Below are 25,880 nucleotides of genomic sequence, written 5' to 3'. Positions count from 1 at the left end.
TTATGTATCCTCTGATAAAAAGCACTATGGAGGAGCTGAGTGTTACCACTTGTACAAGAAAAGCTCATTTTCATTCACCATGCCGCTTGCTTTATGGGTCACGTACTGTTCTTGGTCTACACGCAGGTCTGCTATTGAGATCAATGGTGAGTTTCCTTGACAGTTCTAGGACACTGCATGGCCTTTCCAAGCCAAGGAATGTTCCCGGGACTTCGAAGAAGTTATTTCAGAGCAGCTCTCTTCCCCATGATAGTGGAACCAACCATCAAGGAAGTGCCAGGTGGGGTTTCTGGTGCAGCACGGACGGGATGAGGAGAGAGTGGATCCAAGGCCATTCACCTGGGCCAGTGGAAGGGAAGATGGAAAGCCCCCTCCCCAGCTGGCCACTCTCTAAGCCCTGGTCTACACTAGGGAGTTATTTCAAAATGACTCCACTTAATAAATAGCAAGCGGCATGTCCGTATTACCAAGCCCGTTATTTCAGAATAAGGGGCTAGTTATTTTGAAATCATAACTCCTGGTCTGCACAAGGAATAACACTAATTTCAAAAACACAAAAAAATAACACTAATTTCAAAATAATGGTAGTGTGGACTCCGGCGCTGTTATTTCGAAATAACTTCTCCCCAGAGTCATTCAGATTAATTACTCCCCAGTGCTTCCTTGGGCTCTAAGTCAAGGTAGTGCATCCACATGAAGGGAGCCTGCCTCGGACTAATTTTGTGACTTCCTTGTAGTGTGGACATGTTATTTTGAAATGATTTCTTAGTGCAGACAGGAAATCTTGGTGGTGTGACTGCCCCCCAGTGGTCACGGTGCAGGATAGCTTTCCCTGCACTCGTTGCCCCCCAGTGGTGATTGTGAATATAGCATCCCTCCGCTCAGCCCCCTCCCTTTCCACATAATGAAAAACAATCTAATTCCAGGCACATCCCACTTTCCTGGCATAACCAACCCCCTGCTCCAAACCTCTCCCCCGGCCCTCAGAACCAGCTCCTCACTGGAAGCCCTGCCTGTCCCACTGCTGTGCTTCCCTCTCCTCCCCACCCCCCAACCGCAGGAGCATGGTCAGGGCTGGGCAGTGCAGCCGCAGTCCCTGCCAAAGGAGCAACAGCCTGAGTATCCATTCCCTTACCCCACTGGGCCCCCTCCACCTCTAGAGAATGCTGCATGCTCCCTCTCTCCTGCCGGTCCCAGATGGAACCCAGGTACCACTAAGTAAGACTTACAATAACCTTATAAAGGTGCAGGAAGGAATCATTCCACTGATTCCCTAAATTTATCAACACTGAATTTAATCTACCACTACACTACCCCAGAGATGAGTAGGGTTCTCTGAAGGCCCTAGTGATTTTCTCTGGATTTGACTGATCTGTGTGTCATCTGCAGATTGTGTCACCTCACTGCTCAGCCCCCTTTCCATATCATTCATAAATGACACAGGACTTAGCACAGGCCCTTGTTATCACTTTTAGCTGCTGTGCAAACTGATCATTTAATTCAACTCTGTTACCTGTGTTAGCCAGGTTTTGGTATGTGACAATACTGTCCCTCTCAGCTCTTGACTATGTGGCCTCTTTAATAACCACCAGTGTGGTGCCTTGTCAAAGTCTAAATAAGTGATGACACCAGTACTCTGTCACTACTACAAAGAATCCTAATGGATTACATGAGACACAATTTTCCTTTGCAGTAAGTGCTCTTCTATTTTTAATTCTCCTTTCAACCAATTTACAGAGGTAGGGCTCTGCATGTGGTCTACTTCCTATGCCCACCTCCATAGCCATTCAAGGATCTACAAACAGCAGAGGGGGTCAGCTGGATGAGGCCTCCTGTGGGACAATTTTCTTACTCACACATCCAGCTCAGGAGACCCTGGAAAGTTTTTCTGAGTGTGTCTTGTCTCCCCCGTTTGACATATTGCTGCTGTCCACTTTGCTTCCCAAGGAAATCGGATTTGTTCCAAACTTTATAGTTTCAGTGACCTAATCCCTTTGAGTCCATTCCTGTTTCTCTGTAATTTACTGCCACAGTATGTATTAATTGATGTATTGCAGAGGTCTTGAGGTTGGCTGATGGTTTCAAAACAGTGAAATGTGAGGCCCATTAGTGGGCTGCGGTATTCAGATGCGGGAAAAGCAGACCTCCATAAACCAGTGATAAATAGCTGAAGTGCCCAGATAGGTTGACAAAGCCAGGAACCATTCAGGAACATGGTTCAAGACAGCGTCCTAACATGCCCTCGTTCTGAATGCAACCATGAAACATTCCCTGGGGAAGGATCCTCCCTCGGGTAAAACAAGTAGCAGTTTCTGAGGCTGGAATAAGCAGCCCAGAGGGAACTGGTTATTTTCCTTCTCTGATGGAGCCCTTCACAGGGATATCGGCATCTCAGTTGGTTGCACCAAGCCTCATTGAAATGCAACCTCTACCGATGGCAGCAGTGCAAGTTTTGCAGCCTATTCAGTCACTAGTCTCTCTGACACCCCCAGCAAGCAGCCCAGATTCAGGCCCACCAAGACAGCGGCATGGTTCAGTGAAATTCAAATTGCACCATCAAAACTAGCTCACTTAGAAACCACTGGGAGCATGTCACCAGCATCAGGTGGGAAGAGGAGAGAGACCAGGCATTAGGTCAGTCCGCTCCACGGCAGCCCTGCACAAATTCCACTCTCTGCTGCTGCTTTTGGGTTTTGTGCGAAGGGGATGGGGAGAGCAATCAGTCATCTCTCTGGGACTCCGCATTTACCAAAGTGACCCCTCTGGTGAAAATCAGCAGGAATGTTCTGATCTAGCAAAATCCACCAGTCACTCGAGGTGCTGGAAGAGGGAGGGAGAAAGATGCAAGAAACTCATCAGGCAAAAGACAAGATTTTCCTTCAAAGACTGGGAAGTGGAGCTCTGTGGTGCTGGTGAGTTTTGTTTAGAAATGAGAGATATGAATGGAGTGGAAAGGGGAGCAGTGTGGCTGAATCAAAGGCTTGTATCTCCGTTTCTGCGCACTTCACACTAATGTATTTATCTCCTACATCACTGGGGTGTTCTAAATGGGACAGCAGCACTGCTCCCAGGTGGGGAGGTGAAGCACAGAGACAAAGTAACATACCCGAGACCACATAGGAACTCTGGTGTTCAATTCCTGCATGTACCACAATCTCCCATAGCCTAACTGAGCACCGTAACTACTGGACTTATGGCAGGAGATCCTCACAACAGAGGTTTAATGCTTCTCAGGCCTCCTCTCCTCCATTTAGGGCTCTGAGGGGTGGAGTACAGACTTACATCCTCAGTAGATTCCTCCCACCCCAGTTAACCCTCAGGCCGGCTTTAAAAGTTTTCATAGAAGAAGGTTAAGAGGGCTGAGGACCAGGCTTAGCAGATGTGAAGAAACTCTGGGCACCACGTCACTATCTGTCAGGAAAAGATCCCATGATGGGGACACACTGGGAGAAGAAAGAGCTGCACTTCAGCTAGAGGAAAGCAAAGTGAGCCAAGCAATAGCCACTTGGGGAAGAGGGGGGAAGCACGCTGGGAACAAAGTCAAAGCAGGGAACACAGAGCATGGGTGCAGAAGCCACGAGGCCATGTGACTATAATGTAGAGATGGAGATACTGAAGAGTTAGGCTAGTAACCATTAAGACCCAACAGTGGAAGAGAACAGAGGAAAAAAGATATGGGAAAAGCAGGGGATGCCAGAGACCATTCAAAACCAAAACTGTGAGCACTGCTGTGGGTGACTACACAGAGCCTAGATGAGATACACAGGTCTGGACTAAAAGACCACGGAGTAAACAGTAAATTCTATGTATTTAATCTGTGCACACGCATCTCTTCTCTCTCTCAGGCTCAGTTTGTCATCTGAGCAATTCCACCAGGGGACTTTATGAGTCAAAATAGTTTAACTTGTAAAATCAACACTCCCACGCTGCTTTCAGATGACATTAAACCCCAGCCGTTGCAATAGATTGCAGTGAAAACTAAAATACTTCTCTCTCTCATATGATACATGTCATCTGTAGAGCTCAAAGACCTTCTCGGAGGAGGGGAAGTGCTACCATCCCTACCTTTACCGAGGTATGTAGACATGCTCAAGGTCACATAGCAAGTCTGATAGATACCAGGAAATAAACCTATGCCTCCAAACTTCCAGGTCTGTGTTTGATCACACCACTTCCCTTGTTAAGTCTCCTGATTGGCTGTTAATCTGGAACCACTGTTCAGAATAAACTGCACTGATTTTTTTAAACAGACACTGATTTAGGATTTGATATATTGGGAGCACAGGAGTTTGCTGATTAAACTATTAACACTAATTACACTTCCAAATTCAATCTAAACTGCAATCCTCTTTTTGGAACAAAGGCAGACAGTTCAATTAAAAGAAGACGTTGTCAGAAGCATAGCTGCAAATTGGTACATTCCCATAGACAGGAATAATCTTAAAGTACAGGCAGTCCCCGACTTACGCGGATCCGACTTACGTCGGAGCCGCACTTACGAACGGCGCTCTCTCGCCCCGGAGGTCGAGGTGGTGGATTGCTACCTGCGAGCTCCGGGGCGAGAAAGCCCCGTTGGTAAGCTGCTCCGGTGCCCCTGGTCTGCTGGAGACCGTCTCCAGCAGACATGGGGCACCGGGCGGGTTCCCGCGCTTCTGAGGCTTTGCCAGAGCAAAGCCTCAGAAGCGCGGGAACCCGCCGCGGCTGCGGCTTCAGTCCCGGTGCCTGTGGTCTGCTGGGGACGGTCCCCAGCAGACCACAGGCACCGGGACTGAAGCTGCAGCCATGGCGGGGTCCCGCGCCTCTGAGACTTTGCCAGAGCAAAGCCTCAGAGGCGCGGCACCCCGCTGCCGCTGCGGCTCTGCTCCCCGTGTCCCTGGTCTGCTGGGGGGGGGGGGGCGCAGCTAGTGTGCTCCCCCACCCCCCCAGCAGACCAGGCTTTTGTTTTGGACCCTGGGGCAGAGCAGCTGGGGCGCTGCGGATTGGTCCTGCAGCGCCGCTCTGGGCACTACTGGACCAACCCGGCAGCACCCCAGCTGCTCTGCCCCAGGTCCTGATTCAGCCGCTGCTGGTCAGTTTCAGCAGCGGCTGAATCAGGACGCCTGGGGCAGAGCAGATGGGGTGCTGCTGGGTTGGTCCAGTAGCACCGAGGAGCGGCGCTACTGGAGCAACCCAGCAGCACCCCAGCTGCTCTGCCCCAGGCGTCCCCAAGTCAGCTTCTGCTGAAACTGACCAGCGCTGACTACAGGAAGCCCGAGGCAGAGTTGCTCTGCCCCGGGCTTCCTGGAATCAGCTGCTGATCAGTTTCAGCAGCAGCTGACTTGGGGACACCTGGGGTTCTTAAGTTGATTCTGTATGTAAGTCAGACCTGGCGGTCAGTTTCAGCAGCGGCTGAATCTGGACGCCAGTTCCGACTTACATACAGATTCAACTTAAGAACAAACCTACAGTCCCTATCTTGTATGTAACCCGGGGACTGCCTGTAGTCTAACAAATTTATTAAGTCTGAGGAAAACAAAAGAGGGGTAAATAGCTCTCTCTTTGTTTAATCGAAATAACCATCATATAAATAATAGCCCAGTGTCTGTGAGTCTGTAACGCCAAAATGCTGGCTGTTCCCTCTGGGCGGCGCTGTTGCCTGATATGCTGGCTGTTCCCTCTGGATGGCCCACGCTGCATGGGGAGTGTGGGTCCCAAACGGCCGCTTGCTCCCCCGCGGCGGCCTGGCTGAGCAGTGCAGATGTCAGTTGAGCACCACGGTGGAGGGGAAGACGACACGGGGTAGTGATGTACCTGGCCAGGGGGCGGGGCCTGGCCGTGAACGTCACCACTCTGCTCCCCTTCGCCTCCTGCCATGGCATTCGGCTGACTTCTGCACCGCTCAGCTGGGCCGCCACGGGGGAGCAAGTGGCACAAGCGGCCATTTGGGCTCTACACTCCCCATGCAGCATGGGGAGTGTGGAGCCCAAATGGCCATTTGGGCTCCACGGTCCCCCAAGTGAGAGGCAGGAGGGGGAGGAGAAGTGAAAGAGAGACAGAGAGACAAGCAGGAGGCAGAGGAGAGCTGAGAGAGAGAGGGGGGGAGGCAGGAGGAGGAGGAGGAGGAGGAGAGATGGAGTGAGAGACGGGAGGCTCAGAAGAGAAAACCAACGTGGAGGAGAGACCTGAAAATCCCGTCTTATGACGGGCTAATTGGCTAGTTGATAAAGAGTTGCTGCTTTTTAGAAACATGAATCTTATTTAGAGTGCCACAAACCTATTAAGGAATCTTGGTTTCATCCATGACAACCAGGACAGAAACTGTCATATTTTTGCTAAGATTAAAAAATAGATATTGTTGTTTCCTAAATTAAACAGCCAGTCAGGCCTGTTAAAAAACTGTAAGATCTGATTGTCTCTGAAGAGTTATTTTAAAACTAACATGGAATTATTTCCACCTCAGAATACAAATTATTTTGGGGTAGGTTAGCTATCCTGGCTGTAGAGCCTAAGTCAAAGTTAAGTCTGGCCTTAGAATTAGCAAACTATTTTGCCATCCTTAGATAACTTAGCATAAGGTGGTAAATCTGGGACATGGCTCAGAGGAAGGACTCTGTGTTATGTACGTGTCACATTCAGGGCCGGATAAAGAGGGGCGCTAGCCGGGCAGCTGCCTGGGGTGCCAACTTATAGGGGGTGCCTGATTGAAACGGTAAGGGGTGCCGCATCAGGCGCCCCCCATAGGTTGCCACCCGGGGGCGGGGCCGTGCATGTGCCGTGCACCTGGGGGCGCGGCACCCTGTACACGTCAATCAGGTGCCACGTTCCCGGGGTGGGGCCGCGCACGCATTGCGCACCTGCTGCCCGGGGTGCAAGAATGGCTTGGACCAGCCCTGGTCACATGCATGTTGCAGGAAGCATTCTGCTCTACCCATCTCTTGGAAAATATCCTGCCCAGTGCTCAGTGCTGCCCTGGTTGGGAGGTAGGGGAAATGTGTATAATTTTGGATAGCTCCCAATTCCATTCCCCAGTGGGTGTCTAAGGTGTGTCACTGTCAGTGAAGGGCTGGGAGCACAAGGGAGGGAGGAGAGAAAAATGCATTGGATGGAGCCTGGTTCAAGGAAAAGGGGTAGCAGGCTCTCAAAGGTCTTGCCTTGGCTAGCCATGTCCGTGCTCTTGTGGTGGAAAGGATGGCAAAACCGATTTAAGAGTAAAGATTAAAATCACTGGTCCCGCAGCTTGGCTAAGCCAGAGCTAAGTGGCAAGATGCGGGGAGGAAGGGACAAGCGTCTGAGGGGCACAGATAGAAGGAGGGAAAGGAATTATGCTGTTCAAGAGGAAAGAACAAATCATGGGATATAAATCATCAAAATGTGTTTCAGGAGGAGGATTGGCATGAACCCTACCAGGAAGGTCTCCCAAGCACATTGCGAGAGATGCCCTTTATCATTTGTCTGTGTTACAGCAGCACACACAGACCTCAGCAGACAGTAGGAACACTGTGTTAGACTGTACATACACAGGGAAAGAGACAGCCCTTTACCACCAAAGCTGGCAAAGGGTGGGAGCGGACACAGACGCGATTACCAGGAAAAGTTCACACAGCAAGTCAGTGAAAGTGGTCACCTAGAGCCCTACCCCGCCTCCTAGCCAGCAGGCTGTGCTGCTTCCCTGCACTGTGGTGTGGGCCTGCTGAAACAAGGCTGAGATTGATACACAAACGTGGGTGTACACCAAAACAAGCCACCAGACCAACTAGTCTGGCCCACTGAACATCGCAGGCTACCAGCACGACCCACCAACTAAACCCAGCAACCAAAATTAGGCCAGAGTGTTACAGCCCTCAGTAGACTAAGCTATCCCATACCAGAAGTAGCCAATAAGGAACAGCACTGGGGAATTTTAAAGAGACCCATCTAGCCTGGGAGGAATTAAGGTTTCTGGATATCAAGAGGCACCCACCAGCATGAAACAAGAGATACGACCTAGGACCCGGGACTCAAACCACCTGGATTCCTGTAGTGGTGCCGGGGGCAAGTCACTTGCCCTGTATTTGCCTCTGCTTAGCCTCCTGCCCTTTGTCTGCAACCTCTTGGAGGCAAAGACGGGCTCTCTGGCCAGGGCTACATGGCACACCAAGGTGGCAATGAGCAAGTCCCATACACATAGCTACATGTTGCAGACTGTGTCCACACTGTACAAGTAGCTGCTTGGGTCCATAACAGGCTGCAGCCAGGGAGGCAGCAGGGAAAGGTAGCTGCCTTCCTGTCAGAGCTTTTCCCCAAAGCCTGATTCTTTCCCTGCAGCAAGGGGAAGGGCCCTGCCCTGGCCCTTCCATCTCCCCTCCACCCAGTAGGGACTGCAGAACATTGTGCAGCTGCAAACAGCAGGGTTCATGAAAGGCATGGCCAAGCAGAGAGCATGTATGTAGGGCCTGTGGTCACATAGGTACGTCTATACTTGCTCCCTAGTTTGAACTAGGGATGCAAATGTAGGCGACCGAAATTGCTAATGAAGCGGAGATTTAAATATCCCACGCTTCATTAGCATGATCTCGCCAGCGCGTTACTCTGCTCAACAGCTGTTCCGAAAGTGAAAGTGTGCGCCGGGACACGTTAGTTTGAACCAAACCCCTTGGTTCGAACTAACATTACTTCTCAAAAAATGAGGAATAACGTTAGTTCGAACCAAGGGGTTTGATTCGAACGAACGCGTCCTGGCGCACACTTCCTGGTTCGAATCAGCTGTTGAGAGGAATAACGTGCTGGCGAGATCATGCTAATGAAGCGTGGGATATTTAAATCCCCGCTTCATTAGCAATTTTTCGGTCGCCTACATTTGCATCCCTAGTTCGAACTAGGGAGCAAATGTAGACGTACCCATACAGACTCATACCCCTGAGCTGTGCCTTTGTAATGCCAACAGGCAGAACCAATCCTGGGACCTCTGGAGCTTAGTGCTTGAGCTGTGACAACTTGAGCTATAAAGCCAGCTGGCTTTCAGCTAAGGCAGTAAAGCAAACTCAGTCTCAGTCTCCATCTCTCTCTCTGAGCAGGTTTAAGTGCCACTACATGGGAGAATAGTAATAGAGAGGTAGCCGTGTTAATCTGGTCTTGCTAAAACAAAAGGAAAAACTATGTAGCCCTTGGGAGGAGGCGGCACACCCAGTCTGTGTCTTGGTTACACCTTCTCTCTGCTGCTCTACAATGTGCATTCCTGACTATCGTGCTCTTTATACCCAAGCTAAAGGCTCACCTACATGGGTACTCTACACACTACCAAAAGGAGAGCTTGGCACATCCAACATCACGGGCCCACCAGTTCTTTTGGGGTGATTAACCTTGGACATCTGGCAACGCTTTAACAAAGAAAGAACCCAGCTGCGGAAAGTGACGGATTAGGGATGCGATAGTGCAGATGATTAACCGGTTAACCGATAAGCAAAATGTATAGGTTAATGCTATAGACAACACGTATTTCTCTCCCCAAATCCTTGCCAGTAAATTTTTTAGCAGGCTGGCTAGCAGCCTGGCTCAGTTCTGGCTTATGCCAAGTCTAGAACCTACCCCTGCTGCAGCTCTGCATTTAAAGTGTATTAGGAACCAGGTGAGCAGGCAGCCCAGCTCAGTTCCAGCTCACGCCAGGTCCAGGAGCTCAGACCCTCCCCCTTAAACAGGGGCTGCTGCCACCCTGCACTTTTGCCCCTTTATCAGAGGCAGCAGCACTGGGAGACTGGCAGCTAGTCCATGAGAGGAGCTGGTTTTTAAACTGGCTCTCCTCATGGACCAGCTCCCACCTGACACCCTGCACTGCTGCCTCTGATACAGCGGCTGCCAGTCCTGTTCCTGGGGTCTATAGCATAGTCGACTAACAGATAAAAATTCATGAGGTTACTCAACTATTCAATTAACTGGTATTTAACATCCTTGTGATGGATAAGAGCTAAAACGATGCTTGGCTTTAGCAAACCTCAGCCAAAAATTGTGTCTCAGGACATTTACCTGCTAAAAACCCTCCACCCACTGGGCCCACAATCTCCGTTCAGAGGGGTGGGTACCTGTGGAGTATAGAGCTGGAAGGGGAATGGGGAAAAAAGGGGCCATGAGAAATTTCCAAAGAATGTTTAGAACTTATGACTATTTCCCAGATTTTTTGTTGAAGTCAAAATGAAATAGTTGAGTTTGGGAGGGGTTTCCCCATTCAAACCCAAATTTTCATGGAGATTTTTTTCCTTTTCAAGATTTGCTTTGAGAAGAAAGGCCATTTTTCATGAAATATTTTTGAATGGAAAATTTTAAACCAGCTATACAGAGAAAAATCAACAGCATGTGAGGTCAGATCCTGAACTGATCAAAGTCGGTAGAATTATATTTATTTGCACCAGCTGGGGATTTGGCCTATGGTTTTTAAGTACTACACTTGATAGCTATTGCTTCTAAAACCTGCCATAACTGCAGAATTCATTGGCAAAACAGATTCTATAACATGGTGGCAAAAAGTATTTTTAATATATATATATATATATATATATATATATATATATATATAATAAAATTGCCCCCTCTAGCCTGGGTAGTCCTGTACGATCCATGTGCTACTTGCTGCCATATCATCAATGATAGGGAATGTGCCATGGGTCTCATACGAAACTGCATAAAATTGAAAAATCGAGGAGTTTAACCAAGAATTGAAAACTGACAAAAGAGAAGGAACAACCAGCTCCATTCTGGAGAGTGGTTACTAAGGAGAGTGGTGGGTTAGTTACTAAGAATAACGGTGCCTGTCCAATCAAGTGCCATAAGTCATAGGGATTTGAGATAGCGCCTGGCTGATGCCATCTGCTTTAACTCCTGGCACATCGTGCCCAGGCAGGAGACAAAAAGCATTTGGCTGCACAGAGATGAACCTTTTCCATGCCAGAGACATTCCAATATACCCCAATCACACCCAGAACTGGGCTAGGGCTCCATAACATCTTCAGGAGACCTCTGAGGCATGATCCTCCCTTTCCTCCTGTAGCAGCTTTGCTGACCTCAGCTTGCTTGTTACCAAAGTCATTGCTCCATTAGGCATCCTAGAGAGCAGAAAAGACATTTCAACCAAACTGCTAAGTGAAAAGACAGCAAGGGAGAGAGACACACCCCAGCACCAGCTTCTTTTGTCCCTTTCGTGTGGATGGTACTGCTGGTGAAAGAGCCTTCTCTACATGTCTGGAGTGGCTTCCTTGTGTTATGCTAGCCCAGCAGTGCTCAAACTATGAGCTGGGGTCCCAAAATGGCTGCTGAGCCTGTTTGAATGGGGTCACCAGGGCTGGCCTTAGACTTCCTGGAGCCCACGGCCGAAGCCTGAGCTCCACTGCCTCAGGTTTTGGAGTCAGGGCTCAGGCGACAGGCTGAAGCCCCTGGCGTGCTTCCGCTTTCCTCCACCACGTGGCTGGGTTGCTATGCAACTCTGAAGAGTCCTGGGTCAAAGCCTGTGTGATGAGACGGCTCAGAAATAGCACACAGGGGTACCGCCTGGGACCTGCTAGTCTTTAAGGTGCCACGGAACTCTATGTTGTTTTTGCAGATAGACGCTGACATGGCTACTAGCCCTCTGAGACTTGTCCAGCTGGAGTTTGTCCCATTTTGGTAAAAATGTCAGCTGATAACCCTGCCCCCTCTCTCCTGTTCTTGGCCACTTCCACTTCTCATTCCCTTTCCCACTGCAGGGACCAGTGAATTGAAAGCCCATGGGAATGGCTGTTCCAGGCCGTCATTGTTCTCTCTCTAGAGTCCTGCGCCAAGAAGTGACCAGCCAGACCCCAGGTGTGTGAGTGGGGGGGAGGGAGGAGAAGACAAAAAGGAGGCCTGGTCAGATCTGTTCTCTCACTCCTGCATCATCCCCACTTTCCACCACGGCTGAGTGGAATCACATGGACTCCATGGACTCCGCACAGAGCCGCACCTGGAAGAATTCGGCCTTCTCAATTCAACAGCCATTCTCTAAGTCAGCGGTTCTCAAACTTTTTGGCCTCCGGAGCCCTTTACTCCTCATGGAATGAGGAGTAACAATTAATTCGAATTAAGGACTTAGTTCGAATTACCGTTTCACTGCCGTGTGTAGCCGCGCGGCAGTGAGTTCGGGCTAGTGAAATTTCAAAATGGCGACCGGACGGGAACATGCAAATAAAGCCCGGGATATTTAAATCCTGGGCTTCATTTGCAACTCTGGTTGCCTCATTTGCCTACCTAGCTCGAATTAATGAGCTAGTGTAGACATATCCTTGGAGAAACACTGCTCTAAGTCTTCTGTTCATGTGAATATTTTCCTCGTTCTCCTTTCAAAACACAAGCATACAAAGATGAAAATATTCTGTTAAGGTGTGAGCATGAAGGTTAAATGCTCCCACCCCACCCCCAAATTCCACTGTTTTCATCTTCAGAGGGTTTTTTTGGGGAAGGGGGGAGGTTTTCCTTCCTCTTTTCTGACCAGCTTTAGTGGAAATATCTAACCCCCTTCCAAGCGCAACCCAACCAGCGTGGCAGCTTGGCTCTGCTAAAGCGGAGGGAGGTCCAAAGTGATTGGTTACTGTCATCTTGATCACCTGGGCTGCCGTGATTTGAGGCATTTCCCAGCAGCTTACCCAGAAAAAGGAAAGCTCTGCTAACGTGGCAGCTGCCAGGCACTGGCTTTGACGTGACAAGGCATCTGGTCCTGCCCACTCACCCCTCCGAGGCTCATGGAAGGGGTCTGTTTTTCTAAGCCACAAAAATACAAAAGAAAGACCTAGTATCCAACAGACACACAAGGCAAAATAAAGACACTGCTCTCTCTGGAGACTCAGGGAGGTTCCTGGGTGGATGCCTAGGGACCGAGAAGATGATAGAATTTGCTGAGTGTGAAACAATAACTTGTTGCACCACAGGTCTGCATGCACTTCAGCTCTGATACTTTCACACACAGTCTGAAGAAGCGAGTGAGTGTATGCAAGCGAGAATTAGTTTGATTTGTGTCCCTACCTTCCCCTTCCCAACTTTTCCTCTCCTTTCATTACATCTCAATGAACTCCACATATTCTGAAGACTATCTTAGCGAGAGGGTAGATTTTCTTTTTAAAAATCCACAGGTGAGATGGTCAGCTGGTAGATCTCCTTGGGTATAGTTCCACTGACGTGAATGGAGGTATGCTGATTTTTTATTTACACCACTGAGCTGGCCCTGTTCTTTAAAAGTAAAACAAAATCAAAGTTTTCTGAGCTAGATTTCTAATTCATCCACAGAATATCAAAACCAGAAGGAAGTTTTATAATATAATTTATTGTTCCCTCTTTTTTTTTTTCTTTTGGATCTCATTTAGCTTGGACAAGGAAAATAGATTAGTCAGTCACCTCTATTTTCTAGTTAGACATCTCAGTCTTATGCACTATTTAAGGTTTGGATTGCAAAAGTTTTAAATCCAAAACTAAAAATATTGACTTTCCATTTCAACTAAAGAAGGGAATGCTAAGGAAAACATTTCTGTTATGATTAAGTTTTGCAAAACTTCATTAATGAATCCAGAATTCTGGGCTTAAACCTGAGAAAGCCCTTTTAAAGGATTGAGGACACCAAAACCAGATGTAATTATCAATACTAATTGACATTATAATTGGCATAATAATATATGCCATCATATATATAGTAGCCCATTGTCTGTGCATCTGTAATGCTGACGTACACGGCCACACCCCGGCCATGTACATCAGCACCCCGCCCCCTTCCCCTCCCTCTGTGGCATGTTGCACCGCTCCGCTGGGCCCTGGCAGGGGAGCTTGACGCCATTTGCTCCCCCACCAGGGCCCAGCTGAGAGCACCACAGAGGGAGGGGAAGGAGGGCGGGGCGGGCCAGAAGGGGGGTTGGAAGCATAGCTGGAGGGGAATCGGAGGCTGTGTGGATGGAGGGGAGGATGGGGGTTCCCGGAGGAAGGGGGTAGGAAGCAGCACTGGCGGGGTGTATCTGTCCGGGGGCTGTGGGGCTGGACAGGAGGAGGGGGGGGACAGAAGAAGGGGGGTGGGAAACAGACCTGGCGGCGGGGGGGGTGCAGCCACTGGCCGCAGCTGGAGTCCTTCCGGCTGCACCCTTGGCAGGCGCTCCCTTTTCTTGCCTGCAGAAGCCTGGCGGGGGCAGGGCTGGGAGCCACTCCCCCCGCCCAGCTTCTGCTCGCAACCAGAGACTCCCAGCTGGGAGACGGGCCATGACTGGCGCTGGGAGCCTCTGGTCCCTTGCAAAAGCTGGGCGGTGGGTGGGGGGGGGGGGAGGGCTGGGTGTCCCAGCCCCTGGCCCACCCGGCTTTTGCGCATGACCACAGGACTCTCAAAGCCTATCCGGCTCCACCTCCCAGTCACTCCCCCGCCCCCGCCAGGCTTGCCTCCGGTGCCCAGCCGGAAATTCACAAAATACCGGACTTTGCAAATGTCTGGTATTTTCTGAATTTTTATACCGGACAGACGGTGCAAATACCAGACTGTCCGGTAGAAAACTGGACACCTGGCAACCCTAACCCCAGCACTGTGCCGCTCAGCTGAACCCCTGCCGGGGCCCAGCTGAACAGCACAGCGCGCCACCGAGGGAGCGGAAGGAGAACGGGAAGAGGGGCGGGGCGCTGATGTACTCAGCCAGGGGGCGGGACCGTGTACATCACCACCTCCCCTTCCTCCTCCCGCCGTGGCGTCAAGTGGTGCGCCCTTCAGCCGGGCCACTGCAGGAGAGGGGAAGGGGGGACTGTGACAGACAGCCCCACCCCCTGGCCATGTACGTCACCGCCCCGCCCTGCTCCTCCTCCCCTGCGGTGACCCGGCTGAGCGTGCAACACTCAGTCGAGCCGCCACAGAGGGAGGGGAAGGGGGTGGGTCAGTGATGTCACCGATCCCCTTCCGCTCCCGCTGTGGCACTCAGCTGAGTGTTGCGCCCCTCAGCTGGGCCTCCGGGGGAGCCAGCAGCAAAAGGGGCTGTTTGGGCTCCCCTGCAGGGGGAGGGAAAGGGAAGGGGAAGGGGGGCAGGGAGAGACGGAGGGGAGAGAGAGGCACGAGGAGGAGGAGGAGGAGGAGAGAAAGAAAGATGGAGAGAGAGGCAGGAGGCGGAGGAGAACTGAGAGAGGGGGGTAGGCAGTAGGAGGAGAGAGAGAGACAGAGAGAGAGAGAGAGAGAGAGACACAGACAGACAGACACATGGAGTGACAGCACTCAGGAGAGAAGACCTGAAAATCCCATCTTATGACGGGCTAATTGACTAGTTAAAAAGAAAAGAAAACTAAGGCCCAAGTCTGCAGACATCCATGCACATTAGTAACTTTACTGACATAAAGTTAATAAAGGTAGTTAAGTGCAGAAGTGTTTGCAGCATTAGCCCTTCATGTGGCATGGCATAAATACATCATAGTGGCATGCATTCCACATATAGCATACACAATGGGAACTGAGTTCTAGCAAGGTTTTATGCGTGTTTTTTTTAAAAATGACTCCCACTGCCAAGTGGCTTGCCAGTTTCCAAGCACTTTACAAACACTAATTCATTCATAATACTTTAACATGGTTAACCCACATTGTATTCTCCAGGGCAGCGGGGGTTTTTTTAGAACAACTTGTCAGACACAAAGAATTAACAGTCTCAAAAGAATAGAAAGATTGATGTGAAAGGGTTTAGAATACTGAAGTCTCTCACGGTACAACCTGGGCTTTCCTGTGCGCAAATACCTACAGTCATCATAATCATATAACCTGACTAGCTGACCACAGAAATAAGTGAGTCAAATCTTGCCAGCACTTGCCTCTGATTTCCTTTCTTTTCACCCCAGAGAAGCAAAACAAAAAGTGGGGAAAGAAGTTGGGGAACTGAGAAAAAGTGAAGGTTTCTTCATGTTCTGACACTGATCTTGATTCTGATAGAAATACAAGTCCAATCATACATTTTACTTACTAATATTTTCACCTTCCAATTAAAATTAAGGCAAATAATGACTCAAAATTAAGGTAATTACAAGGATTCCACTATTTGGTGTCTCCACTAACACATTACAAGTCTGGATCATACGAACATGGTAGCTGGGCAGTCAGCATGTTTGGTCTGTGTTATCTGAGCAGTGGAGATTTAGAAAAGATGTCAGCGTGGACAATTCCTGGAGCAATGAGTATGAGAAACTGGTAAGAGAATGTATTGGCTCTCTCAGAGACCCAGACGACTGACTTTAACAATTTTGGTTGTTTTTTTTTTAAGGTTCTTATGCTGCAGGCACAATTGTGATGTCAGTGTCAAGGCTACTCACTCTTCAGCAGTTATTTCAAGGATTTCCCATGAGAACTGGGATATATAGAAGGCCAAGAATTAAAAAACCAGTGATCTTGTTTTATTGAAACTACAGTTTACCTCCATAGAAACAGAATCTTATCTAACAAGAAGTCGTGTACCTGGATGCATGAACTTTGCAATCTCTGTTTCAGTTGCCAGCTGGAATACAAAACAAATCACTTAAAAACAGTGTGTAGCCCTGCAGCACCGTAGAGACTCACACAAAATATAGATGGTGTCATGAGCAGGGACAGGTGGTATGGCAGTATGGGCAAGTCTGAGACAAGTCACATTGCCTGCTCTCTCAGGCTCTGGCTACACTGGTGCTTTCTTGATTTTTGTTTTATGTGTTTGGTTGGAAGAGGCTTTGCCAACATTTGGCCAGTCTAGACTGAGCCAAATGTCAGAAAAAAACCCTCTTTCAGAAACCCCCTTATTCCTCATGGAATGAAGAATACAGGGTGTTTTCAGAAGAGCACATTTGCTTTTCCAGAAAAAAAAAAAAAAAAAAAAAAAAAAAAAAAGCAGAAGAGCAAAGGCGTCTCTGGACGTAGAAGAGTTTTTCTAGGATACCTCTGGGTTTCCCGGATAAACTCTTGGGCTACGTCTACACTGGCCCCTTTTCTGGAAGGGGCATGTTAATTTCAGCTATCGTAATAGGGAAATCCGCGGGGAATTTAAATATCCCCCGCGGCATTTAAATAAAAATGTCCGCCGCTTTTTTCTAGAAAAGCCGGAAAAGAGCGTCTACACTGGCCCCGATCCTCCGGAAAAAGCGCCCTTTTCCGGAGGATCTTATTCCCTATTACGATAGCTGAAATTAACATGCCCCTTCCGGAAAAGGGGCCAGTGTAGACGTAGCCTTGTAGTCTAACTCTACCCTCACAGAGATTCTGTTGGTGCCACTGGCACTCAAATGATGGCAAATTATCTGTTCTTTGAAGCATGGTAGTGGAAGGTAGGGTTGCTCCAATTAACTGCTCTCCCCTTGTGGCAGCACCCACACATCAGGGTGGGTTAACTCCGTGTCCCTGGAGCTTTGGGAGGCAGCCCCGAAAGCCCCAGAGTGCTGCATTCCTGACTGGCGGGAGGAGGAGAGAGGAGGCGGCTCTGTGCAATGCTGTTCCTCTGCCCTGGGCTGGAGCAGCATTGCTGAGAACAGGGAAGCTCTGTCCCTGTGCCTGCCTATAGGCTATCCTCCCACCATTCCTGTCACAGTGGGGGGCAGTGCCTGCGAGCACAGAATGGTGTAGAACTGCCTCTCTCTCTCTCACCCCCCCCCCCAATGGGTGCTGTGCCAGGTAAGTGCTCCTGTCCGCTGCCCCCCACCCAGACCCTCACATCTTCCCCCCTCACCCTATCTCCTGCCCCAGACCCTGCCAGATCCCTCCTGCACTCTACCTGCTCCCCCAAGGCCTTGCACCCTCACCCCCAGCCTACTCCCACCCTCTATCTCTTGCCCTGACCCTGCTCCCTACCCCTAGCCAACTCCACAGCTGCCCCTTCCCGCACACTGACTGAACCCCTCATTTTTGGCTCCCACCCAGAGCCTAGGCCCCCCCCCCACCACAATCTATTAGTCCGAGGACCCCAAAAGAGTTAACCCAGCCCTGTCCCACAGCCCCTGGGGCCGTTCAGTAGAGAGGGGTAGCGAGTAGAGTGAGTTAGCCACTTTTCTGTGGTCATCAGGACAGGAGCAGCATTGCAGTGTGTACATTTTGCCTTTGCACGGGAGTGTTTCCAGTTGAGTTGTTCTGGGTTCTCCTATTTAAAGTCTGGTAGGCAAGAAGCTACCAGTGATGCCAGTGGCTTATTAGCCATTCTAATGCAGGTGCTGAGAGGCCGAGAGCACTTTAGTGCTTCTGGAGCCTTAGGTGGGCCCAATGTTTCCCGGGGATTGGTTTCCACAGTTTTCAGTTGTTTGTCCACCCTCACTGAGACTCGGGTTCTTCCAGGTATACCTTTTATCTCCACAGAGCTGAGGCTGTCAGTCGGTCCATATAAATCTGGCCCAGTTCTGATAGCTCTGTTCTGTAGGTGCTTGATGAAATGGGCAGCTAGTGTCATAAGCACATTCATCACAATTTTAATCAAATTGAGGCCTAGATTTGTAAAGGCATTTTGGCTTTGCCCCACTCAGCTGAACGGATTTAGGAGCAATGATATAAGCAGCATGACTATTCACTAGGCAAGTACAGTGCTTTGAATAGGCATTGTTATGGGAAAACTATTTATCAGCATGGCAAAACTCAGAGCCAGGAGAGATTTGCAGGGTTTTAGGTTTCATTTCGCATCCTCAAGCCTGGGCCATTTCGGCAAACCCAGGCCAGATTCCAAGCAGGTCTCGAGCTGCCCAGATCCTGTTTCCAATGGAATTTACACAAAGCTGGGAGAGAGGGGGAAGTTTCCATATGGTATCATGTCAATCCCAAAGTGCGTCACTGTCTGATCTTGGCTTTGACATTGGAAGTCACCACTTTCTGGCATCATAAATTAGAGCAGAGAGGGAGAGGTTTCTCAGAGGAAAAAAAGGAAAAAGTGTCCCATTCTCACTTTGCTAAGGGCCACCTGAAACACTTAGCAAACAGGCTGTCTGCATCTCTCTCCCAGCCCTTCAAGAGTCAACACCACAACTGCAGAGGACAAAGGAGATCCAAGTATTGTGATCTGCTATAGTACCTTATGGACTGTAAGCCTCACAACTCCCCCTATTTACTTAAACTCCTTACGGGGAAACTGAGGTACAGGGAGATTAAGTGACTTGTCCAAGAGCACAGAAATTCCATGACAGAGCCAGGAATATAACCCAGTACTCAGTCCTGTGCTTAACCCACAGAACTTCCTCCTTCCCAGTCATGACTGCAGGCCTGGATGAAAACTCTATGGGACTCTTACAGACTTTAAGACCAGATAAAACTATTAAGATCCTCTAGTTGGACCTCTTGAAAGACACATAACCTACCCCACTCACTCTGGTACTGGCCTCTGCCAGAGTTACTCAAATCCTCAAGACAGAGGATAAAAGACTTTGTGTTCCAGATAATCCCTTATTTACACTAGTTTTACCCGGTAAGTAACCCATGCTGCAGAGGAAAGCAAAAATTCCCCAGGGTCTCAGCCAGTCTGATGCAGGAGACAATTTCTCCCTAGTCTTAGTTTTGGTAATCAGTTACACCCTGAGCATGTGGGCTAAACCCACCAGCCAGACCCCTGGGAAAGAATTCCCTGTAGTAACTCAGAGTCCTCTTCATCTGGGTTTTGGACCAGGCTTAAAGTTCTTACCTTCCCCCAGTTTGCTGGCCTGGGTGAAACGAGTTTGGTGGGTCTCAATGGAAGATATCCAGATCAGAAAAGCCTCTGCCACACTTGGTACTAATTGGCCCTCATCAGCACTTTCAGCAGAAAAAAAACAAGGGTTGAATGGACAGAGATCGAAATGCCTTCTCAGCTCTTCTAGGTCCAGGCTGAAGCATTATAGCTCCATGTGTCATCATACTTGCACAATAATACACACTAGGCTACGTCTAGACTGGCATGATTTTCTGCAAATGCTTTTGACGGAAAAGTTTTTCCATTAAAAGCATTTGCGGAAAAGAGCGTCTAGATTGGCACGGACGCTTTTCCGCAAAAGCACTTTTTGCAGAAAAGCATCCATGCCAATCTAGACACGGTTTTGCCATCGGGGCTTTTTTGCGCAAAACAATACCACGTTGTCTACACTGGCCCTCTTGCGCAAAAGCATTTACGCAAGAGGGCTTTTGCCCGAATGGGAGCAGCATAGTATTTCTGTAAGAACACTGACAATCTTACATGAGATAGTCAGTGTTCCTGCAGAAATTCAAGCAGCCAGTGTAGGCAGCTGGCAAGTTTTTCCATAAAAGCAGCTGCTTTTGTGGAAAACCTTGCCAGTCTAGACGCAGCCACTACTGAATAGCTCCAGCGGCATCCCATTACTGCAGCGCAGCATGGGATAGCGTGACATAATTCACAGCATGCCTCGGGTCCCATAAGCATAGTAAGAACACACATGCCCTCCCTTGTGTCCCCCTGGCTTACTTGTGTCTAGCTCTCTCCTGTGGCTCCTGGTTCCGACAAAGCCTCGCTGGCCATTTCAAGAGATCAGGATCTCCTTATGAGGCTGGGAAAAGCAGAGGAAAGGGGATGGGCTAAGAGCCTCCCATCCATCTTGGTGCTTCTCACACAGCAGGGTGGCAGAAAGCTCCCCTCTCACCCAGACAAGTATCCCCAGTGCTGAGCGCAGTAGAGAGCACAGAGCTTGTGTGAACACGCACAGATGTTGCTCTCTGGGCTGCCACCTGCTTTCCCTCAGGCCCTCCCCATCTGATAAATACTAGCTGGTGCCGACTCACATACATCTAGTTTCCCAGCTCCCCCACCCACCTTCTCCCCTAGAACGCAGAAAAACCAGGACCCAAATCTAAGACGCAGACACTTCCTAGCTGAAGCACATGAAGGAAACTGCTGTTTCCTACAGGAAGCCTGGTCTAACCCAGCTCTCCTGTTGGCTTTTGGCTTCCAGGCCTCACTGGGAACATTAAACAAACACCCTTACTGTGTACACACCCCTCTGTCTCTTTTGTGCAAAGTGTTTAAAACCACATGTGGGAATTTAAGGAGCCATGCTGCAGATTGTTTAAAGGCACGTAGGACTGGATTCTGGACCCCTGGCCCAGCCATGAGGGATCCTGGGGTGGCCCAACATCATGGCTGTACAGCTCTAAAGACTGAAGACCAGACCAACTCCCTCCTTAGCTTGAGAATCCAAAGGCTGACTCAGAGTCAACTCGGCTCTTCCTAGAGATGTGCCAGGTACAGCTCAGAATCTGGGTCTTTGTAAAGAGTCCATCTCTGTTTCCAAACTCCCTGGGCTGTGTCCCTGATTGTGGTCTTCCTTGTGCCTCAAACCTTTCCCCACACCATTCTTACACACACTCCCTTATCAATGCTCTCCTTTCACCACTTTCTCTGTTTCACACCAGCCTTGGGGCTGCCCAGCTCTGGGTTTTTTTTCTTAAGCCTCTTTCTTCCCGTAGAGAGATGCTAGGAAGGTCTCTTATTGCCAAGAGGCCTTAAAGTGTGAAGGATAGCTCCAAATTCCCCAAATAGCAGTACCACAACCCTTTCGATGGCTGAACTAGCATCTTTGTCCACTATAACGCCTATGGAGGGCACTTCTGGCTAACTCCGTGATCCACAGTGGCAGATCTTCTGTCAGAATCTAGCCGGGTCAGCAGGGGATGAAAACGGACTTTTCCACCAAGGCTTGACACAAATGAAGTGGCAGAAAAACAAACTCCAGACCATCGACAGGTGGTGCTTGTTTCACAAGGGTGCTAGGTTAAGAGGTAACTTCTACCATCTCTGCTGCTAAGGAATGTGGTTGTATTTCCTGGACAGTCCATTAAGGCTGCATAGGATCCTCTGACCATCAAACTCTTTGGAAAGGAGTACAATGCCTTTTTTTATTTTAGACCTTGCTCTGTAAACAGTATGGGAGAGGTTTCACCCGAGTCCTGGCTGCCAGCATTCCTAACGGTCTGAGCCCTAGCCAAATCCCTTTACCCTGCACAGATCTGCTTGCCAACCTTGGACCTTACCCACACGATTGTCATGCTAGTCTACTTCTAGGCCTTCCATGAGCCTGTGTTTATAGTAAAAATCCACTGCTCTTCCCTGGCATGCAGCCTGCACTGTTCTAGACCAGTGTTCTTCAACCTTTTTTTTTTTTTAATAGAGTATCCCTTTAAAAAAAAAAATTAAGTACACCCTTTTAAAAAAAAAAAAAAAAAAAAAAAAGAGTACCCTCAGTACCTACAGTTTTCAGACAATTTTTTTTTCTACCATTGCAACACATTTGTTTAAACAACTTAACCGTAGCCAGGCAGGCAATAACATTTTTGAGTGTAAAAAGTACAAAAATAATAAAGTGCTGTAAAACTTAAAACAAAAATTCAGTTTTTTCCCCACATTTCAGTTATGTTGACATACCCGCCCCAGACATCTCTTAAGTACCCCTAAGGGTACTCGTACCACAGGCTGGATTCTATAACAAGGACTCTGAAAACATAGGCGGTAGAACCTTGACCTCGTTAAGTCCAACACAAAGCAATCTATTATTAACTTCTATTAACTTCGGTAACCTCCTGAGGATTCCTCTTGCACAGAGGCATCAGCTGTGGCCTGCAGTGATCCCATTCAGTTTCTTTTCCTGACCTCTCACAATCCACAACATGTGCAAAGCCTAAGCAGCAGAAGAATGACCACAGATCTCTTGAGACACAGCACAGCCAGGCCAAGGAGATCTGCCTAAGTTGTCACTACATGTATACGTCTACACGGGTACGTCTACACTACAGGACAAAGTCGAATTAAGATACACAACATTAATTGCGTAGCTGAAGTCAAAGTTGCTTAACTTGGCTTTTGGCACTGTCCACACTGCAGGAAGGTAAAGGGAGAACGCTCTTCCTTCGACTTCCCTTACTCCTCGTGGAAGCAAGACGACTGGCATCCACAAGAGCACCCCTTTCAGTTTGAATTAGCAGTCTTAACTATACCCGCTAATTTGAACCCTGGAAAAAAATTCAACAGTAGCAGCTTCGATCTTCCTCTGTAGTGTAGACGTACCCTCAGGGATGGACCAGAAACCTGAAGATTAAAGAGCCAGAGAAGTGGTTTACAGCTACCTTTGAGCTCGCCCACTGTCAAGATGTGAGACAGTCCCAAACATCAGCATGGCCTGTATCTGTCTCCTAGGCATTAATGGAGTAAAGGGGGTCACCCCACGGAATGCCACAGCCGCTATCCACCGTCAGTTACAGGGCTCTCCAGTTTCTTAACAGAGTGAGTCACATTTGAAAAGAGATTGTTTGTGTTACGTATAGCTTCCCCCGCCTTTTCTGACTTTGCAGAGGCTGTGCCTTCTTTACAAGGGTATGACATTGGTCTGGCAGCACTAGCCCTGGATTACATGGAAAAAGGAACATTAGGGAAGATTCTGATGCTCTCATAGGCTTCTGTGCTGCTGGATTGCATTTACAGGCTGTGATTCCAGCAAAACTTGCTTGCCAGCACTGTGATCCAATGTTTCTGGGCTTGTTGCACAAATGGTGAAGTGACCCATAGTACATGGGCTTGATTTCTGGATCCTGCCAAAGTAAATTACGGAAGGTCCTGGGAGAATGGAGCGATCCCATGGTGGCCTCCTTTTCTGGAGATTGCCCTCTTTCCACGGGCCTTTTTGTTAGAACCATGGATTTTTATGGCCCTTAAGTGACTACTTGCTCTGACCTCCTGCTTGACAGAGGCCAGAGAAATGTATCCATTCGTTCCTGCATTGTGCCTAATAACTTGTTTGTGAGTCTCTTTTAGAAACACCCAGTCTTGATTTAAATACTTGAAGCAATGAAGAATCTGCCATACCTCTAGGTAGCAAGGCACTTGGCAATTAAATACAGCTGCCTTTAGGGAATTAGGTTCCATTAGGACCTTCACTGATGTTTCTGCTGGGTTCTAGCTGCCCCCAGAGAACTCTCCTGTCCTACTGTTTCCTTTGATATTCCTTCCTTTCACGGGGGAGCCAGGAGAAGGTACTTCATAAGTGTGAGGATCCCCAAAGGATCTGCATTACCTGTTGTCCACAGATGGATGATTTGAGTTTGGGTTGAAATCAGGAAAAGCTCCTGGTAGTATAGAAACTCATGGGAACATTTTGGCTCTGCAAAACCAGTCTGGAAATCACATGAGAACTGACTCACTCATTAGAGGTCTGGCTCTCTCTGCTTCCAAGAAAGGCTAGAAATAATACCTGGGGACCATCAGCGTGCTTTTGAAAGGGAGGGGTTCGTATAGAACATAGCTTCTTGGGAACAGTATGGCTATCATCCTCGTGAAACCACATGTTTGTGGTATTTCAGCTCTTCCTGCTCCTACGAGAGCCCAGAAATATTTTTTTTTAAATTGAATTGGCACTTTGATTTCCAGAAGATCTTAAGTGTGACATGAGCAAGGATCTCTCTGATGATCTGAGCTACACCCAATCCTAACCCAGCCTGAGTTTCACTAACTTGCCCTCCTTTCTACCGCATGTTCCCACAAGCCTGGAGGTTTGACTGGGAAAGGAAAGTTGTGAAATACTGTGAGAAAGTTTGTGATTAATGTACTGTGCAGTCCTTTCTAGCTACCTGTACCAGTTTTTGTCAAGGTGACTTTCCATTGTCCTGGTCCTGTGTAGCAGAAAAAAAATCCAATTTATCACCACAGTGGGAGCTGGAGGAGCTGAGCCCTGATGCATCCGAGGACCACAGCATTAGGGGGACATTCAGATAACCTGAGAGACGTAGATTTTGAATGTGCCCAGGGGTTTGCTTTCGCGTTGAAGTGGGAGTGTCGCTCCCCATCTGCATTGCCAGACAGCATCCAGGAAAACCATCTTTTTATAATGTGGCACTGAGAGGAGCTGGCAGAAGATGGAGGAGCTGTGGATCCCAAGGACTTGACAGGAATAAATATGGCACCAGTCTTCCTAAGCAACTCAAACCGAGGTATGAATGGTCACACATGCTGCTTGCTTTGTACATTGTACAAGTAACTCTTCCTAAATTCCTTCAATATAAACTCTTCCACCCAAGGGTGCAGGTATTTCGGAATCATAAATCAATAGAAAAGGGCCATCAACTGCTGTTCATAGTCTCATGCTAAGATGCAGAATTGGCAATTTTAGCCCATAATATATTAAAAGCTATACTTAAAGTATTAATGTCAGGCACCAAGGCCTTCCAAGCCATCTCTAGACTGAATTATAGACAGCATAAAAGGGAAATCTGATGGGACTTTCTGAAGGTTAGAGAAGGAGACTCTGCTGAAGTTTTGTAATGTGGAGATGTACCCTTAAAGTAGGAGTTATCTACACTGCATGCTTATTTTGGAATAAGCTCATCCTGAAGTGTAATAGAGATATAGCCGTGTTCGTCTGGTCTTGCTGAAACAGAAGAGAGGACTGTGCAGCACTTTAAAGACTAACAAGATAGTTTATTAGGTGATGAGCTTTTGTGGGCCAGAGGAAGTGGGTCTGCCTCACTTGCAGCTGGTCCAGCTTAGAAGAAGAGAAGGGCAGTCATCCCAGCAGACAGGGTGCCTGAAGCTTCCCCCTCGTCTGAGCTGACACCGCAAGGTCTTGGGTCCCATGAAGGCAACATGCTTGGAGCAAGGCCATCGGCGGCCTAGCCAGTGGGCCCCTTCTTGAAGGGGTGCAGATGTTCTCGGGGGAGCCTCACTACTTCCACATCATGGGGACAAGCAGGCATGGGAAGGTGCCGGCCAGGCCAGGAGCTTGCAGGAAGGAGTTGGAGGACGGGGCTCATAGACTTCAAGGTCAGAAGGGACCATTATGATCATCTAGTCGGACCCCCTGCACAGTGCAGGCCACAGAATCTCACCCACCCCTCCTAGAATAATCCTCTCACCTATATCTCAGATATTGAAGCCTTCAAATACTTTGAAGACCCCAAGATGCAGAGAATCCTCCAGCTGTGATCTGTACCCCATGCTACAGAGGAAGGCAGCTTGGCTTCCTTC

At 48.8% G+C, this 25,880-nt stretch overlaps 1 protein-coding gene across 3 annotated transcripts in view; it reads right to left on the bottom strand.

Annotated features, from left to right (window-relative positions):
- The window catches only part of NOS1 (nitric oxide synthase 1), a 174,477-nt gene that overhangs the window by 132,985 nt on the left and 15,612 nt on the right, over positions 1-25,880 (bottom strand). The window contains exon 1 of one of the 3 annotated variants that reach the window (XM_075898158.2): positions 20,340-20,662. The exons of the other annotated variants lie outside the window; for them this stretch is intronic. The gene's annotated coding sequence lies outside the window, so the exon portion shown is untranslated. Of the gene's footprint in view, positions 1-20,339; positions 20,663-25,880 lie in introns of those variants that run through there. 3 annotated transcript variants of the gene reach the window in all.

Source organism: Pelodiscus sinensis, chromosome Z (assembly GCF_052426305.1).
Source record: "Pelodiscus sinensis isolate ZL-2025 chromosome Z, ASM5242630v1, whole genome shotgun sequence".
Taxonomy (NCBI): Eukaryota; Metazoa; Chordata; order Testudines; family Trionychidae; genus Pelodiscus; species Pelodiscus sinensis.
The sequence above is the reverse complement of the archived record's forward strand: the minus strand, read 5'-3'. Positions and strand labels throughout refer to the sequence as shown.